This window comes from Ambystoma mexicanum, chromosome 5q (assembly GCF_040938575.1).
Source record: "Ambystoma mexicanum isolate Mex_15411 chromosome 5q, UKY_AmexF1_1, whole genome shotgun sequence".
In the NCBI taxonomy this organism is placed as follows: Eukaryota; Metazoa; Chordata; class Amphibia; order Caudata; family Ambystomatidae; genus Ambystoma; species Ambystoma mexicanum.
The window spans coordinates 1,202,775,931-1,202,793,354 of record NC_090933.1 but is presented as its reverse complement, the minus strand read 5'-3'; the positions used below and the strand labels follow the sequence as shown (position 1 = coordinate 1,202,793,354).

Here is a 17,424-nt window from a genome sequence, read left to right as displayed (position 1 = left end):
AGAAAGCTATAATAATCAATGTTTTCTAGGGAGAGTGGTTTGTTCATTCTGGATCTGTCCTGGAGTACTGTCCTGTGGTGTCTGATTCGCTATGTCTACTATTTGCCATTAAAGATGTTTACCAACTAACCTGACTGGATTATTTGTAGATTTCCCTTTCAGAACGTATCGACTCAACATCCGCTTGACTGAGCAGAAGTGCCTTGAAGCCTGTCTGAACACTTAAGCCCCCTTCTATGTCTTCGAAGACATGTCCTTGTTTAGTGAACATTGGTGGCAATTCTCTTGACTGCACTCCTCTGCTTATCAGTTCCATTTCCCTTCCATGGTCTGCCTTCTCTTTGTTTCTTTTTACAGGGGTTGATTTGTAGTGTTTTTAATTAGTTTGCTTGCATTTGATTGTTTCATTACATTTCCTATTTTTATGGAAGTTTGTATGGATATTGTTTTAGTTTGGAACGATTATTGGGTTTCTACTGGGACCCGCTAATAGCCTTCCTAAAGATATAACCGTTCTTCGGCCGATGTTACCAAAAGAGGTGAAGAAGGTATATGTGTCAATTTCTATCTGTTTCACCTTTATGGCTGGGATCACTGCTGGTTTAGTTGTAGAGGGGTTGAGTTGAGTAGGCAATTTAGCCACAACGCATCCCTGTACACCCCAAAAACCTCTCACCCCCCTTGAAACACTCAACATTATTTTAGGCTCCCTCACTACACTCTGTTGTGCTATTTTGGGGAGCTGTTTATGCCTCTCCACTGAAAATACTCACCAGCCACTTTTGACCTTGAATCGGCCAACCCCCTGGCACCGCAATCTGCCTCTGCTGTTAACGAGGCTATGGTGTATTGTTCTACCTTAGCACCTTATGGATTAGACCACACTTCTCAAACAAAATATATAAAAAAAATATCTATGCAAAAATCTAGGCTACTGGGAGTCTAACTATAACATCATGTTGCATAGCTTATCAATCTAGGTCAGGTTTTTGGGATTTATTTATATTTTGAACATTTATTCAGTACAACCCTATCTTGTGGCTCTCCAGAGGAGTTGTATAATGACTCCCATGATCCCTCACTTGGGACCAAACGTATAGGCTGTAGAGGAGCAGGAAATACCATATGCAATTACTTGAATCATGTTTCAGGGCTGAAAGTGGGTTTGGGGCGGAACAAGCGGCTGGGCTTTGGATGTAAACAAACCGTGTTGTGCAAGCCATGGAAATACAAGCACAGTAAGAGTCAAGCGCAGGCCAAACAGTCACATAAACTGGAAGCAACGATATCGTTAAGACCAAAGTCCTCCAGTGATATTGTTGAGCAATAGCACTGCCCTGATACTTGGATTTTATTTTGCTGAAATTACATTGAAAATGTTTTGATTATAATTAAAAATAAAACAAATTCACATTTCAATGATGCTTCGTTTAATTATAGATTCTCAATCATAGCTGTTATTTCGATCCTAAGGGTACAATTCATAAAATATGTCATTCTGTTTCCGCCATTGGATTTTTCTATAGACATTAGTCTTGGTGCTACTTACCTCATTACCTCCACGTCCACTCTTCCTCGTCCCAGTACTTACCTCATGAGGCACCCGCCTCCGACACAGGACCTTCTTCTATTTCTATAACTCCTCCCCCACACCCACGTCACTTAGTTTAATTTTTCCTGCCTCCGGCAGGTTGGGCTTGTTTTTTCTTCCCGGCGCGGGGCGCTGGGGAGCTCCGAATGCTGGCCCCCTGGTGGGGCTGTGTGGCGGGGCCTTCGGCTCCTTCAGGTGTGGCAAGACTCCTGGGTTCCCTGCGGGGCTTGGGACCCGGTTGAGTCAGGCTGCCTTGCCTGGTTTCTGCTGGGCTTTGGCCAGCGCAGGGCTTCGTGGCCCGGGTTCTGGGAGAACGGACCCGGGTTCAGGTAAGGAGAAGGGGGGCATGTTTTTCCTGTTGCATGGCCATGCGGCATGGGCGGCTGTGCACGGATTGGCGGCTCCTTTTTCTTGTTTGAGCCACGTGCTCCGGAGGAGGGTGGGCTCCTCCTCTGATGCTGCAGGCATGTTGCCATAGGAATTAATTGATGTTGTTCCTATTGGTTATTGTTCTTTCTGGCCTCTATTTGAATGTGGGAGAGGCACGTTAGCAATTGTTTGTATGTGGAGCCTTGGTTCAGTGTGCAGGGGTCTTTGGTGAAGCAGGCTTCCTTGGTCACTGTTTTTGGGCTTACTCAACATGGGAAAACATTCTGCAAAGAGCAGGCATCTGGTCCTGTCTTCTTCTTCTTCGTCTTCCTCTTCTCCTGATTTACACAGAAAGAGAAAGAAGAAGGCTAAGCGTTTTTCCCTGACCAGAAAGGATTTGAAGAAGCTGCTTAAGCATCGTAGAGGGAGTCGCACACACGCTCATGGACACAAGCGCAGGCGTCTGTCTTCCTCATCCTCCTCTTCTTCTGGCGCTGAGTCTTCGGCCTCTTCTTGTTCCTCTTTGGCTGATGCTGAAGGGAAGTATCTGGACAGAGAGGGAGTGGAGGAGGTGCTGGCTCAAGTTGGAGATTGCATGGGATTTTCAGAGCCCCTGGTGCCGGTGGAGGCGGCCGACCCTTCTATTCGCCAGTATAGGCATACACCTAGGAAGGGGTTGCCTTTGGTTTCCGATATCCGGGAAAAAATCCTCCGGGAATGGCATGACCCGGAGAAGATTGCAATGCCCCGCTTCATGTCCAAACTTTACCCTTTGAAGGGCGAGACTTTGCTGTCTGATCCAGTTGAGGTCGACGTTATCCTCGCCAGCCTGGTGGGTCGCTCCTCTATGTCGGCCGAGGAGGCGGCCGTCCGGGATCCAGTGGACCGCCGAGTTAATTCCGGCCTTAAGAAGGTTCATGCTGGGGCGCATCTGGCCCTTCGAGCAAATATCTATGGTTCCTACACAGCTGAAACAGTGTTGAATGGTTTCAGGGAGTTGAAAAAGGCTGTAAATGAAGGCTCTGATTGTGCCCCTTTGCTTACAGACATGCAGAGACAGGTTGAGTTTTTGGCTGATCTGGCTTTTGATGGGGTGCGTGGTTCAGCCATGGCCATGGGGGCTGGTATATCTGCCCGGAGGCATTTGCACCTAAGGGACTGGAAGACTGATGGGTCTCAGAAGGCGGCTGCCCTGAAACTTCCTTTCACTGGGTCCAGGCTTTTTGGTGATTGCCTTGAGGATAAGGTGCACAAAGTTTTTAGGGCGGACAAACATGCTGACAAGCTTCGACGCAAGCCTCCTTCAACGGCCAAGAAATCTTCCTCTGGGGCTGGTCCAGTGACCAGCAGGTCTTTTCCTGGCTCCTCATCACATTCTTTTCGGAGGGCTAGGGGGGGTCGGGGTCCTCCACGCTCTTCACGTCCTGACGGTTTGGAATTGCCGGTGGGCGGGCGGCTCCGGCAGTTTTTTCCAGTATGGGAAAGGTGGTGTTCCGACTCATGGGTTCTGGACACAGTACAATGGGGGTATCGAGTGCATTTCCTGTCTCCTCCTATCCAGCATTGCATGGTTCGGACTGTGGTTCCCAGGTCTCGGCTGAAGAGGTTGGCCATGGACGCCGCGCTCTCCGAATTAATGTTGAAGGCGGCCATCATGCCCGTTCCTCTCCCTGTGCAGGGTCAGGGGTTCTACTCACGGGTGTTCCTGGTCCCCAAACCTTCGGGGAAGTACCGTCTAATTCTGGACCTCAAAGCCCTGAACTGCTTCGTCCAAAAGGAACACTTCAAGATGGAGACTTTACAGAACATTCTTCCGATGTTAATAAAGGGGGATTGGATGACATCTCTGGATCTCCAGGACGCTTATTACCATGTGGCTCTCCGTCCCTGGCACATGCAGTTCTTCCGCTTTGCAGTGGGATCCCGACATTTTCAGTTCAGGGTGCTCCCGTTCGGACTGCGATCTGCCCCCAGAGTTTTCACCAAGCTGGTGGCTCCCCTGGTGGCGCACTTACATCTGCGGGGCATTCAGATATTTCCCTACCTGGACGATTGGTTGGTCAAAGCGTCCTGCCGGCAGACTGTCATTTCTCATCTCCGATTGGTCTGCCAGGCATTACAGGACTGGGGTTTCCTGGTCAACTGGCAGAAATCCCAACTGGAGGCTTCTCAGGATCTAGTTTTCATTGGTGCACAGGTTTGCACCAGGATGGGGAAGGTGTTCCTGTCCCTGGAGAGGGTCCGTCGCTTGCTGACTGTTCTGGGCAGGGTTCTCGGGAGGCAGTATGTCCCGGCCCGCCTATTGCTGAAATTGCAGGGGCACATGGCTTCTTGCGTGTTTCTAGTTCCCTGGGCCCGTCTTCATCTACGCCCCCTGGTGTCCTACCTTCTCTCCCACTGGCTCCCTTCATCTCAAGCTTTCGAGGCTTTGATTCCGGTGTCTCTGGCGCTGCGGGTCTCCCTGCAGTGGTGGTTGAGGGTTCCGAAACTACGGGCTGGGGTGTCCCTGATCATTCCTCCGGTGACCACACTTACTACCGACGCCAGTGGAAGGGGCTGGGGAGCTACGTTGGGAGTTCTCTCTGCTCAGGGGTTGTGGGATCCGGAAGAGAGCCATCGGACATCCAATTGGCGAGAGTTGTGTGCCATTCTCCGGGCTCTGGTGTACTTCAGGAGGTTGCTGATGGGCCGGGCAGTTTTGGTCCGGACGGACAATACGACAGCTTTGGCTTACGTCAACCGCCAAGGGGGTTCCGGCCGCTCCTTGAATGCCCTGGCAGCTCAGATAGGTGCTTGGGGGGAATCACATCTGGTGTCCCTGGTGGCTTCACATATCAGGGGGGTGGACAATGTTCGGGCGGATCTACTCAGCCGCCGGTTTCCCTCCTCGGTGGAACTGGTCCTCTCGACCCAGGTTTTTGCAGAGATCTGTGTCAGGTTCGGGACCCCTATTCTGGACCTGTTTGCGTCTCCAGCCTCAGCAAAAGTTCCCCTCTTCTGCTCTCGTTCTCAGACAGAGGGTGCGTGGGGGGTGGACGCCCTCTCTGTGCAGTGGCCTCAGGGTCTCCTTTATGCTTTTCCACCTATTCCTCTTCTGCCTCGGGTGGTTCAGCGCATCAGAATATCCAGGGGGACTGTATTGTTGTTCGCTCCGTACTGGCCCCGCCGGAGTTGGTTCCCCTCTCTGTTGGAGCTTCGGTGCCAGGAGCCTTGGCTGGTTCCGAAGTGGCCTTGTCCCCTTCTGGGGGAGCTACGGTTGGGGGTCCGCCAGATACAATGGGCAGTGTGGATATTGCACGGGCTAGGCTGATATCTCAGGGGTTTTCTGGTCCTGTGGTGGATTCCATAATGAATGCTCTTAGACCTTCCACTCTGAAGGCTTACGGCAGACATTGGAGCCATTTCCGGGACTGGTGTGGGCGGTCTGGGATTCCACCCCTGCGTTCTGGCCTCCCCGCTATCCTTCAATTCCTCCGGGATGGGTTTGACAAGGGCCTGGCGGTTTCCACGCTTCGCTCTCAGTGGGCCTCCATAAAATTCCTTTTGGGGGACTCTGATGGGCACTTGGATGGGGAGGTGTTGGTGGGGAAGTTGCTCAGGGGTTTTTCTTCTTCCCGTCCTTGTACTTATAAGGGGCTTCCTCCTTGGGATCTCCCTCTTGTCTTAAAGTTTCTTCAAGGGCCTCCTTTTGAGCCCATTTCCGAAATTGATATGAAACATCTGACGCTGAAGACTGCTTTTCTGATTGCCATAACTTCTGCCCGTAGGCTTGGGGAGATTGGGGCTCTGTTATGTCACCCCCCTTTCCTGAGGGTTCTGCCAGACTCGGTGGTGCTGAGGTGTGATCCGAAGTTTCTCCCTAAAGTTGTTTCTCGTTTTCACACCTCTCAGGATCTGGTTCTCCCTGCCTTTTTTCAAAATCCGCAAACGCCAGAAGAAGTGGCTTGGCATAGCATTGATGTGCGGCGGGCGGTGGTGGAGTACTTGGCTAGAACTGCCCCTTTCCGCCGCTCTGACAGTCTTCTGATTACTTTTGGCCCGGCTGGGGCTGGGCGTAAGGCATCTGTAGTGTCCATTAGCCGATGGATCCGTCTTGTGGTCTCCATGGCCTATGTGGCTTCGGGCCTGCCTGTGCCTGCGCACGTTCAGGGGCGGTCCACCAGAGGTTTGGCGGCCTCATGGGCCGATGCTAGGGGGGTTTCTCTACAGGAGATATGTAGAGCTGCCACTTGGGCTGATCAGAGCACCTTCATCAACCACTATAGGTTGAATGTCTCCCACTCGGGGGTTGGTTCCTTCGGGGTTGGAGTTTTGTCTGTGGGGATGTAATATTGGAGTTATTAAAGGTGTGTGTTTCTGCACTGTTTTGACTCTTGTCTCATTGGGACCTTTTTCCCCGTTTGTTGCTTTGGTATACCTCATGAGGTAAGTACTGGGACGAGGAAGAGTGGACGTGGAGGTAATGTTCTGATTACTTACCGGTAATCTTCATTACTCCTAGTCCTACTCTTCCTCGTCACAGTACTGACGACCCTCCTCACCCTCCCTGCGGGGAAGGTCCCATGCTACGGCTTGGTAATATGAAACTAAGTGACGTGGGTGTGGGGGAGGAGTTATAGAAATAAGAAGAAATAGAAGAAGGTCCTGTGTCGGAGGCGGGTGCCTCATGAGGTAAGTACTGTGACGAGGAAGAGTAGGACTAGGAGTAATGAAGATTACCGGTAAGTAATCAGAACATTTGCTTTCAAAGTCTTTTCATCAAAATAAGCAAGTTCAAGTGTCAGAGCACTGGGGTGCTCAAGATGTATTTGAATTCTCACTATGGGCCTGATTCATGGAACTTTTAGCGCGGTGTAAAGTGACTTTGCACTGTTGCAAATTCACTTTTCACTGCAAAAATACACTTCACACTGCTCTATGAATCAGGGTGTTTGTTGGCAGTGCAAAGTGACTTTGCACTGGTCCAACAAACACCCTGATTCGCAGAGGAGTGCAACGTGTATTTTAGCAGCGCAACGTGGCTTTGCACCTACTTTTTCAGCAGTGCAAAGTCACTTTACGCAGCAAAAATACAAGTTGCACCGCTCTGCGAACCAGGGTGTGTGTTGGCACTTTGCACCAGGCTAAATGGTCCATGAATATATGCATCACAACAGATGTGATGCTCTCTGTGCACGGATATCAGCACAGGTGCAAGCCAGAATTAGGGAGCAATTAGATCAGGGCAGTCTCGAGCACCTGTTACACTAAAAACATACATGTCTCGCTGAAAACCACCAGTGAGTCCCCGAAAGTACAGAAAATGGCAACCATTAACACAATGAAAAGTTCTTTCACGTAGAAGTCAAATGTTCAACCTTTGTTTGACGAGTATGTGAGTACGTTTGACCATACATAAACATCGAGTGCCCCACACTGACCTGGGTGCGTGAGGCGCACCCAAAATCACCAATAAATAAATAAACAAGTATTGCCTGGCAGCTTGAGCCTGTGGTTCACCTTGCATACATGAACTTTTAGGATCACACTTCTAATTGGAAAAAAGAAACGCCATGCCTGTCGCCTCTATAGTATTTAAATAAAAATAAACATGTTCTACCATGCAATGCTAAAATGTCACGCCTGGCTTGTGCTGCACTAGGAGGGAGCAGCTGGCAGCTCTGTGTATTAAACAAACACCAGCATGACAACATGGGTTGGCCATATCAGTTTTTGGGAAGTGCTCATGCGATTACAGGTTTATTTTAGGCATACTTTACCGTGTAGTTATGAAGCGATGACAGCTGCAAGTGTGGGCCGTTTCATCATACGTTTTCAAGCACAATTAGAAAAGAATTCAGAAAAAGCGGCCTGCTCCGCTTCCGTGGAGACCCGTAGCCTTCTTATGTGCGAGACAATACGTGGGAAAGAAAGGCATGGAATCTCAAAATGGCCACTCGGGTCAATGGGTCAAAGGTCAGTAAGGAGGTCATGGTGATTTTTTTACGAATCGTCACCACGTTCTTCGCAGGAATGCCCCTCTTTATAGAAGTTGAAAGGAGAGGCCAATGGTTGCAGCACCACAAAGGGAACTGCACGCTAGAATGTCTATTGCCACTGAGTTGGAATTCGATTCAAATTGAAAATCAGCTTTACATCCAAAAAGTAACATGGGCTCTAAAATTGCTTTTGATTGCCTATATTTCTTGCCTTTCTTTTCCCCTCTCTGTGTCTTTCTTTATTCTACTTTGTCTACTACTAGTTCCTGTTTTTGCCATATCTCTCACTATGCATCTCACTATGCATGTTTATATATTGTCGTGTGTGGGCCAGAGTCTATGCATACCTCACAATTCTCCCTTTCTCTTTTACCCTCCCCCTCTCTGCCATCTTTTTTATACTATATTCAGGGTTTCTAAGAACAGTCCATAAATTAATGTGTCTCTCTATCCCTCTTTTTTTCAACCCCCTCTAATCTCCTTCAAACTTTCCTCGCCTTCTTTCTCTCGCCCTATACTTAAGATAAAAACTATGAGCATTGTTTTTTAAAAAATTCTATTCCTAATAACTTTTGACTCGCTGCACGGGTTTAGCTGTAATTTTTCCAAACGATTTTCTGGCATGCCCCCAACCAATGCCCTCTTCCTCCTCCCCGCAAACTATAATATTTTGGGGAAAAGTTGTCAAAAGGTTCAAAATGTATTAAGAGTAAAAACAAGAAACTGTTTTCAGGCTATTCCAAAACATTTCCACTTTAGAGAAAAGGGTGCTTCATTAAATCTGTGTTTATTTAAAACCACAAGAAGGATTAGCACCAAATGAGAAAAATGGTGGGCAGGAAGTGCCGCAGGTATTCCATATTTCGCTTTTGAGAAAATTCGTCCAGTAGTTTTTTAAAAATTCACAGAGAACAGGGTGCCCCAGTCCAAAAAGCATTTATATATCAAGCTTTTAAATATCTTACCGGGTTCACCGCATCACAGTCCTTTTAAAAATGAAAAATCTTTTTTTTTTGCTTCATGCATTTCTTTTCCATGGTAATTAGATGGGAATACAAACAAGAAAAGGGCTCTTTGAAGGATGGAAATGGGTGGTTTCACATCAGGGTAGGGGTGGGGGAAAGAGGACTGCATGAGTAGCTGGAGAGTTTGCAACGATCGCAAAATCTACTATCATTGGCAGGTAGATTTTATGAAGGGTGAGTACCATTTACACGATACTTGACCTTGCTGGCGAGTATGGGGATGTTAGAAACGTATTTTTTATTTACTGCAAACACACTTTGTTTACAGTAAATGGCCAATACAAGTTTCACTGTGAATGCTTGACAGCATTGCACCAAATATGAAGTGTGCGTATGGCGACATGCACCATTTAACAAAAAGCAGAGGTAAATATTTTGTCACCAGTTACCTTGGGACAAGTGAATTTCTCTTAGGTCGAGTATGTAAACTAAGGAACTCGCCCTGCAGGTCTAGTGGGATTTTTAAGAATGATGAAGGCCTGGTTGGAGCAGGGCTGGAAAGTACACTTTGTTGCAGGTCATTTGCTTCTTGCCATGGAAAGCCTGCAGTACTCCCATGGGATTTCCACAGAAAATGTCTTGCACAGTATAAAGGAACCTGCACATAATGGAATACACTCTGCCTCACCTAGAGCCTAGCAGAACTGGGTGCGTACATTGGGCCTCATTATATGTTGGACGGTGCAGAATTAATGTGCTGGTATTAATGTAAACCGGCACGTTTCCGCACACTGGCCAACTACAAGTTTGCTGGCGAGGTGGAGGAATTACCTGCAGCTAGGAACTGGAGGTATGTCTTCCACCCCACCGGCAAAAATCGCCGGTAGTACAGGCTCTGGTAATACCAGCTTAAGCAGCACGGTAATATGAAAAACTGTTCTCTTGACAAATGCTTTTTTGTCTTGTGCGTTTTTTTCAATCGTTCAATCATTTTGAAATCCCATGTTGTCACTTCCCAATACGCATCAGATTACACCCACTTTTTTTCAGAACTGGAGCCCAGCATGGTAATATACACGCGCAAACACACCTGTATAGAAACACACACATCGACTGTGTTCAAATCATTGTGCTAACTTACCCATGTAATTAATTTTCTCTTCAAGTCTCCCTCATGCGCCTTTCAAATTACCCAACACACTGATGTGCCTTTAAATTCTCCAAACTGGTTGTGTGTATTCAGTGAATCTCCAAAATACTGCATCTAAATGCCCACATCCTAGCACCTGCCTCTGACTTATACCTCTCCTCTTTCACATATGTTGCCTTAGCATTGCCCCTGAAAGTCAAATTTGGGTGTGTTTTTGAAATTGAAATTTGGGTGTGTTCTTGAAAGTCAAATGTGGGTGAGTTTTTGTAATTTGAAATTTGGGTGTGTTCTTGAAAGTCAAATTTGGGTGTGTTTTTGTAATTTGAAATTTTGGTGTGTTCTTGAAAGTCAAATTTGGGTTGTGTTTTACTAATTGAAATTTGGGTGTGTTCACATTACTTTTGTTGCCTCAATTGTAACCCGCTAGCTCAGTGACTTTTCCTTACCGCTTTTACGTGCATATTCCTCATACTGCCATCCTCTCTTCACTTGTTCATGGCGTTATCTGTGTCTCCTATCTACTCCAACTGCTTCTCTATTAACTATCTTTCCCTTCTCACCAAGTCTGGTAAAAAGAAATACAAAAAGGAGATCTTGGCTTCCAACCCAGGTCTCCCCATCGCTGATACTTTTTCCAGTGCCTCTGCCAGACAAACCCTCACTGACATTTTCTTTTGAGTTCCATCGCTTGATCTATGGACCCCTCATATGATCTCTGTGCTTTGTCCTGTCTCCTCCTCTCCCATTAATGGTGGCATCCGCTGAGAAGTCCTCATGGCCTTCCTTGACTCCTCCAGAGTCATCATTAATGTCTACCTGAATGGTACTGCCATGGTGCAAGGTCCTCAGGCTAATCTCCTCTTTTATAGACGGTTCCCTCGCCTTATCAACTTCCTCTCATCTCCAGCTGTCCCCTACTCTCCTCCCTTGGCTACCTTGCCCTCCTTTCCTTCTGCCTCTGCCGCCTCTCAAGTCCCCTCCAGACCTCTGCAGGGTGTACCCCTAATTTGTACCCCTCTCCGGAAGGTTTTTAAGGCTGGCAACCTTCTACATCTTGCTACTCTAAACTCTCGCTCTGCTGTCAAACACTCCTCTGACATCTGCCATGTCCTAGAACTTAACCTTGATGTCCTCGGGCTTATCGAGACTTGGTTCATGGTCAGCTCTGTCACGAGTTTTGACATTCTCCTCCCTGACGGCTACAAGATCCTCTCCGCCCCAGATCCAACCGGCATGGAGGGGGAGTAGCCCTGATCTTCCCCAAGTGGATTCCTGCCTCTATCATCCCCATTCAGGCATACTCATCTTTCGAATGCTTTGTGTGCAGGCTCTCTCTCTCTCCTGGACACTCTCTCACCATTACAACTCTCTACCAACCCCATATCAAATTACTTATTTTTTCTCTGAGTGGGCAGACCTCTCCTCCTCCCTCCTGGCCTCAATCAATCAACTCCTCCTTCTTGGGGATCTCAACATCCATCTGGATTCTCCCTGCTCCACATCTACGCTCTTTCGTGACATCTGCAACTCACTCTCCCTCTCTATCCTCACTTCCGGCCCGACCCACTCTTCTGGTCACACACTCAATGTCTTGATCTCCTCTGGCCTCTCCCTATCTACTCCCCTCACCACTCCTCTATCCTGGAGTGATAATTCCCTCCTCTCCTCCCATCTGTCCGTCTGCTCCCCCCAAGCCAAGCCATCCCCAAGATTGCCACACACCTTCTCGGACATCCGGTCCATGAAGCGTGTGTCAATCGAGGCTTTCGCTGCCCCCCCCCCCACCTCAGGCTGACTCACACCCTGACACAGCCCTGTCCCTCCTCTACTCCTCTATCTCGTCTACTCTTGATGTTGTTGCCCCTTTCATGAGGGTCTGTTTGAAGTCCAATGCCAAGTGTAATTCCTGGTATGACTCGGACCTATCTACACTTAAACGCAAATGTAGGCCAGCTGAGAGGAAATTGAAGGCTTCCTGCTCATCCTCTGACAAACGGGCCTGCCACCTGCTCCAAAGTCAATACGTTCTCTCTGTCTGATCCAAGAAGAGAGCTCACATTCAAGCCCGCGTCTCTGCGGCATTTAACATCTCGGCTGAACTCTTTAAAATCTGCAAGGAGCTGGCCAACCCTACTGCCGTAGTCTCCACCCCCACCCCCTCTCGCCTCCCAGGCTCTTTGCAATCCCCTTGCTTCTCACTTTAATTCCAAAACCCAGGACATCTTCTCCACCCTCTCTTCCACCCCTCCTCCTCTCCCCTCTCCCTCCCAGCTTGTGGCTCCTCCTTCAGCCATCACCCCTCCCCTTTTCTCCTCCTTTCCTCTTTTCTCCCCGGATGAGGTTGCTAGACAAGTCCAATCTATGAAAGCCTCATCAAAACAGGTCCACCCATGTTCCTCTAAAACCATTAAGGACCACCTCAATACACTCGCTCCGGCACTTGCCGATTTCTGCAACCACTCTCTTGCCTCTGGATCCTTCCCTTCCCCCCTGAAGCACTCCCTGTGCATCCTCTCCTCAAGAAACCCACAGCAGATCCCTCTTCTCCAGCCAACTACAGCCCAATTTCCATTACTCCATTTTTGGGGAAGCTCATGGAAAAGCTGGCCATCTCCCAGTTTAACCTTCTTTCTGATTCTGTCGGCTCTCTCCATGACTACCAATCTGGATTCAGAGCTGCCAGAAGCACAGAAACTGCTCTCCAGAACATCTGTGAAGACCTGCTCTCTAACCTTGACTCTAACATTCCCTCCATCCTCATCCTTCTTGATCTCTCCTCTGCTTTCGACACGGTCAATCATATCCTTCTCAATCGTCTCCATGACAACCTGGGTATCACCGACCAGGCTCTGGCCTGTCTGACCTCTTTTCTTTCTGATCGACCCTCCCATGTAACACTTAGGTCCTTCCTATCCGCTATCTCCCTCTCTACCTGTGGTGTTCCCCGGTGGTCTAACCTCTCGCCCTGGCTTTTCAACCAATACCTGGCAACTCTCATCTACTGCATTTCCATTTTCTGCTCAAACGTCCAGTGCTATGCTGATGACATCCAACTCATTTTCAGGCTTCCTCGGCCACCTCCTCACCTTCCCTCATCTCTGATTGCCTTACCGCCATTCAAAATTGGTGTGCTACCAATAACCTTTGTCTAAATGTCAACAAAACTGCGATCCTCCTCATTGGGACACCTTCACCATCCTTTCCCCTCACTCTTTGGTCAGCCTCTCTTGTCCCTCCTCCTACCCCTACCTGCGAGGCTAAGAACCTCGGGTCATCTTTGACTCCACACTTTCCTTCTCTGCACACATCTCTGACTTCTCTAAAAAGTCAAATTTCTCACTGCACCTCCTTAGAGGTACTCTGCCTTTCCTCTCCTTCCCCCAGAAGCTCACTGTCTCCCAAGCTCTCGTTCTCTCCAGGTTGGACTATTGCAACAGCCTCTTTCTAAATCTACCTGCCTCCACTCTTCGCCCTTTACAACTAATCCAGAACAGGACTGCAGGACTTGTCCTCAACCTCAAGCCATGGGATCGTATCTCTCCAGCTCTGAAATCCCTGCATTGGCTCCCAGTGGATGCAAGAATTACATTTAAAACCCTCTGCATTGTCCACAAGACTTTCTGGGGCCTGGGTCCGAAATACCTTCAACTATCCCTCCGTAAATAATTCCCCTTTCGAGCCCTTTGCTCCTCTACTTCTAATTCCCTCAGGGTCAGTGGTTTTTCAAAGAAACGTGCTGGGGGCAGATCTCTGTCTACGGCTGGGGCCTCCCTTTGTAACAGCCTCCCAACCACCCTGAAACTTGAGGAGAACCATCTCCTTTTCTGGAAGCACCTCAAGACCCTCCTCTTCACTCCTGCCTTTGCCCCTCTTCTCCCCTGCTGATCTGTTTCTCTCTCTTGGCACCGTACACCTGGCCACCCTCTGTCCTCGGGGCCCAGGTACCTGCTCACCCTGCCTCCCTCCTGCACTGCCTCCAGGCCACCCCCGGCACTGGCATCTGTATCTGTACCCATACAGTCCCCAACCCTTCCTCTGCACTTATCAGATATACCCTATCTGACTAATCTTGCACTTGCCACTTGTCAGGCTGCACTACCATTTTCACTGCATTTATTTATTTATTTACTCCACTTATTATTTATTCTGCTCTCTCCTCTTTCCGCACTTCCACTTCTCCCCCTCCATGCACTGTCCCCTTTGTTTTTTCCCCTTTTCCTTGCACCTGCACGTTAATTTCACTGGGCCACCATCACCTTCCTTTCCCCTCACTAACTGGCCGGCCTCCCTTGGCCCTCCTCCTATGCCCACCTGCGAGGCCAAGTACCTTGGTGTCACCTTTGATTCCACATTCTCCTTCTCTGCCCACATCGCTGATGTATCAAAAAAGTAAAACTTCCTACTGCACCTCCTCAGAGGTACTCTTCCTTTCCTCTCATTCCCCCAGAAGCTCAAGCTTCTCTCTAATGTTGGGTGTCCTTATCCACGTTTGGACCGCGGACCTCCGGGCTGGGAGGCCCCAACTCCTCCCGTGTTCCCCAAAAATGAGTATAAGACACACACAAGAAGCAAGGCAGTTCTGCTGTTTATTAAAACAATGGCAGGGATGGGTCTAGGATCGTACGCTTCCGTCCAGACTCTCAAAATACGTGGGGCTCGCAGGCCCTTTTTGCCGCAGTATGACGCGCTACTTGCGTCACCTGGGAAAGTTAGCGAAAAACCTATTGCCACTCCGGATTGGTTCCTCAAGTGGTAGGGTTAGTATAGCATACATATAGAGAGCAATATTAGTGGTTGAGGATGAGTCAGGTGGTATACTTGGGTTGTCCCTTCTATTAGATAGTTGAAAATTGTTACACAAAGACCCCTGATGATTGGCTAATGTTAGTGGCGTCAGTGATGAGTGCCCCCATGTTCTGATTGGTCCTCCCGCGAGCCCCCGAGTCTGGGACCATCGTTGTTCCCAGCTCCCGGTGTACCTGTCACTAGCAACAATGTGTAACTATGTGTTCATGCAGACAATGTGCGGATTTACTCATAGGCTTGAGAGCAGGCCATTCCCATCGCTGTAGGTGTCCATCTGGTCATTTCATTGTTGCAACCTGTGTCCCAGACGTGGGACCCAGGCGACTTCTTCCTCGTGGGTCTGGCACCTCGTCAGGTTGGCTTGGTCACGTGTGGAGAGACCGTGGCTGGGGTGGAATTCTGCACATTTAAAGTTGTATTTTGCTTCTGTGTGTTTGGCTTTGCTTACAGGTGTGACCTTGGTGCCGGCTGGTAGCATACGAGTTGCAACATCGCCCCCTTGGCTGTGAGCTCTCGCTGGGCTCGTTCTGCGTAATCAGCACTTGTACTCTCGCGCATTCAGTGTTCATGGCGGTTCTTGCTTGCGGCCTACTTGGGCCTGGTTCATGGGTGGGGATGTGTAATGCACGGCACCTGTGTTGCGGTTTGACATGGCTTCATAGGCAGTATTACGTCTTCGTTATATTCTCATCACGATGTGAGGGGTGGGAGAAGCGTCAGCAAGCGTATACGCGATTGCTTTATGCGTATTGCGTTTCTGCATTACAGAAAAACCTATGTGAAAAATAATAAAGATGCGCGTCAGTGGGTGTATCCGTCACCTATGTCATAGCACTGAATATATTCTTTGTGTGGGTTGGTTAGTGAGTGACCAGTGTGCATGGTGGCACGTGTGTTCTTGGCAGTTGGCTAGGTCATTGTGGCATCTCTAACGATGTGGGTGCTTGTTGTTGAGGTCTTAGTCGAGTTCATCCATGCCACAGGTGTCAGCTTGAGTAGGGCAGGCTGATGGGAATATCCTTATGTTCTTGAACCAGGGTATTTGGTCGTCTGGTAGATAGATTAATTCATCTCGTGGTGGGTGTCTGGGCCGCGATCCTCTAGGCCATGGTCGTGAGCAGATTGGGGTGAGCTTTTTCTCCCATTCTCCCACTTCAGTCCCCCATCTGGTCGACTTGTCGACCACAAACATATCTTTTTCTTTATCTCCTCTTACTCTCCATATTTTGGTCACTCCTCCCAGGTGTCCATAGTGGTTGACATGGTCTTTAAATGACTAGTACAAATATACACAGCTCCCTCCCGGTTTGCAGTATACCCATCTTCCGATATAGCTCCTCGGGTTTCTTGGGTTCTCAAGCTTTACGGATGGTGGGTCTAAGTGATTGGTGATGATCTGTTTGCGCAGTTTCTCTCTTTCCTTTATTATCACGTCGGTGTGCTGGTCATCGTCAGTTGGCATCAAGGGGTGCATACCAACCATTTCGATCATTTCGTCTGTAGTGCGTGCCTTCCCGGCCTTCCAAAACCTTATTACAATCAATAAAGCTGCAGCCAGTATTATGCATCCAACTATTATCTTCAGCCCGTCCGACAGCCATGATGGCATCCATGACCATAACAATGAAAACCAGCTATCATCCTTCTTTACTCCTTTACTTTCTTCCATCATCTTGGAGTGCATCTGGGCCAGTTGTGATACTGCTTCGGTAAGTGTACCGTTATCTGCATCGTTAGCAGGAATACATGTGCAGCAGGATTGTCCTATTTTTGCACAAACTCCTCCTTCCATTGCTGTGAGAAGATCCAGTACATATCTGTTCTGTAGTGCTACCATTCTTACCGCTCGCAGTTCCTCTTTTATGGCATTGAATCTGCTTACTGTTGAATTAATCGTCATCATTAGTTCCCATCGGGTGATCTGGAGCCATTTAGCGTTTGCATAAGCTGGCAGTCCAGGGTGTATTATTGACAAGAAGAACATTGCAGCCCTGCTGAATAATCTATGTTCTGGAGGAATAGAGGTGAGTGCTGTTTCCGACCTTCCCCACAGGTAGTTTCCTGTCAGGGGTTCTCCTTGTCTCTTTATCCTTGTTAGGACATTATTGTTGTTGTTGTTCTCTCCCTCCTGTGATTGTACGGATCTCCTCTTCCTCTTGTTCCCTTCATCCATTTTGGGGAAATTGGCCATGTTGACATGTTTTTGGGGCACCACTAGTGATGGTACGTTGATGTGTACCATTGTGCATATACCATTCCACAACGGGGGCAGGGTGTGATATGCCTTATCTCCGCAGGCCCAATAGTGATCCATTATCACTGCCGTTCCAGCACCCCCCTCTGGTAATTCTAACACACTTCCACAGTTGGTGTTATATCCCACCTCCACATCTCCTCTGTGTTGGTAGCATAACTTGGGCGCGGTCAGCGGTAGTATGCTTATTGGGTCTTCATCCTTCTCCATCCATGTCAGCATGGGTACGTATTTGCCCCATGTCGTCCAACATCTGTCGGTGTGTTCCTGTATGGTGGTAATATTTTCTCTTGTTATCATGTTGCTACCGA

The 17,424-nt window shown here is 48.5% G+C and overlaps 1 long non-coding RNA gene across 1 annotated transcript in view; it reads right to left on the bottom strand.

Annotated features, from left to right (window-relative positions):
• Positions 1-7,825, bottom strand: part of LOC138498695 (uncharacterized) — a 198,264-nt gene extending 190,439 nt beyond the window's left edge. Inside the window, exon 1 of the long non-coding RNA XR_011278840.1 lies at positions 7,720-7,825. This is a non-coding gene — a long non-coding RNA (uncharacterized lncRNA). The remainder of the gene's footprint in view (positions 1-7,719) is intronic.
• Between the last annotated feature and the right edge of the window lie 9,599 nt (positions 7,826-17,424).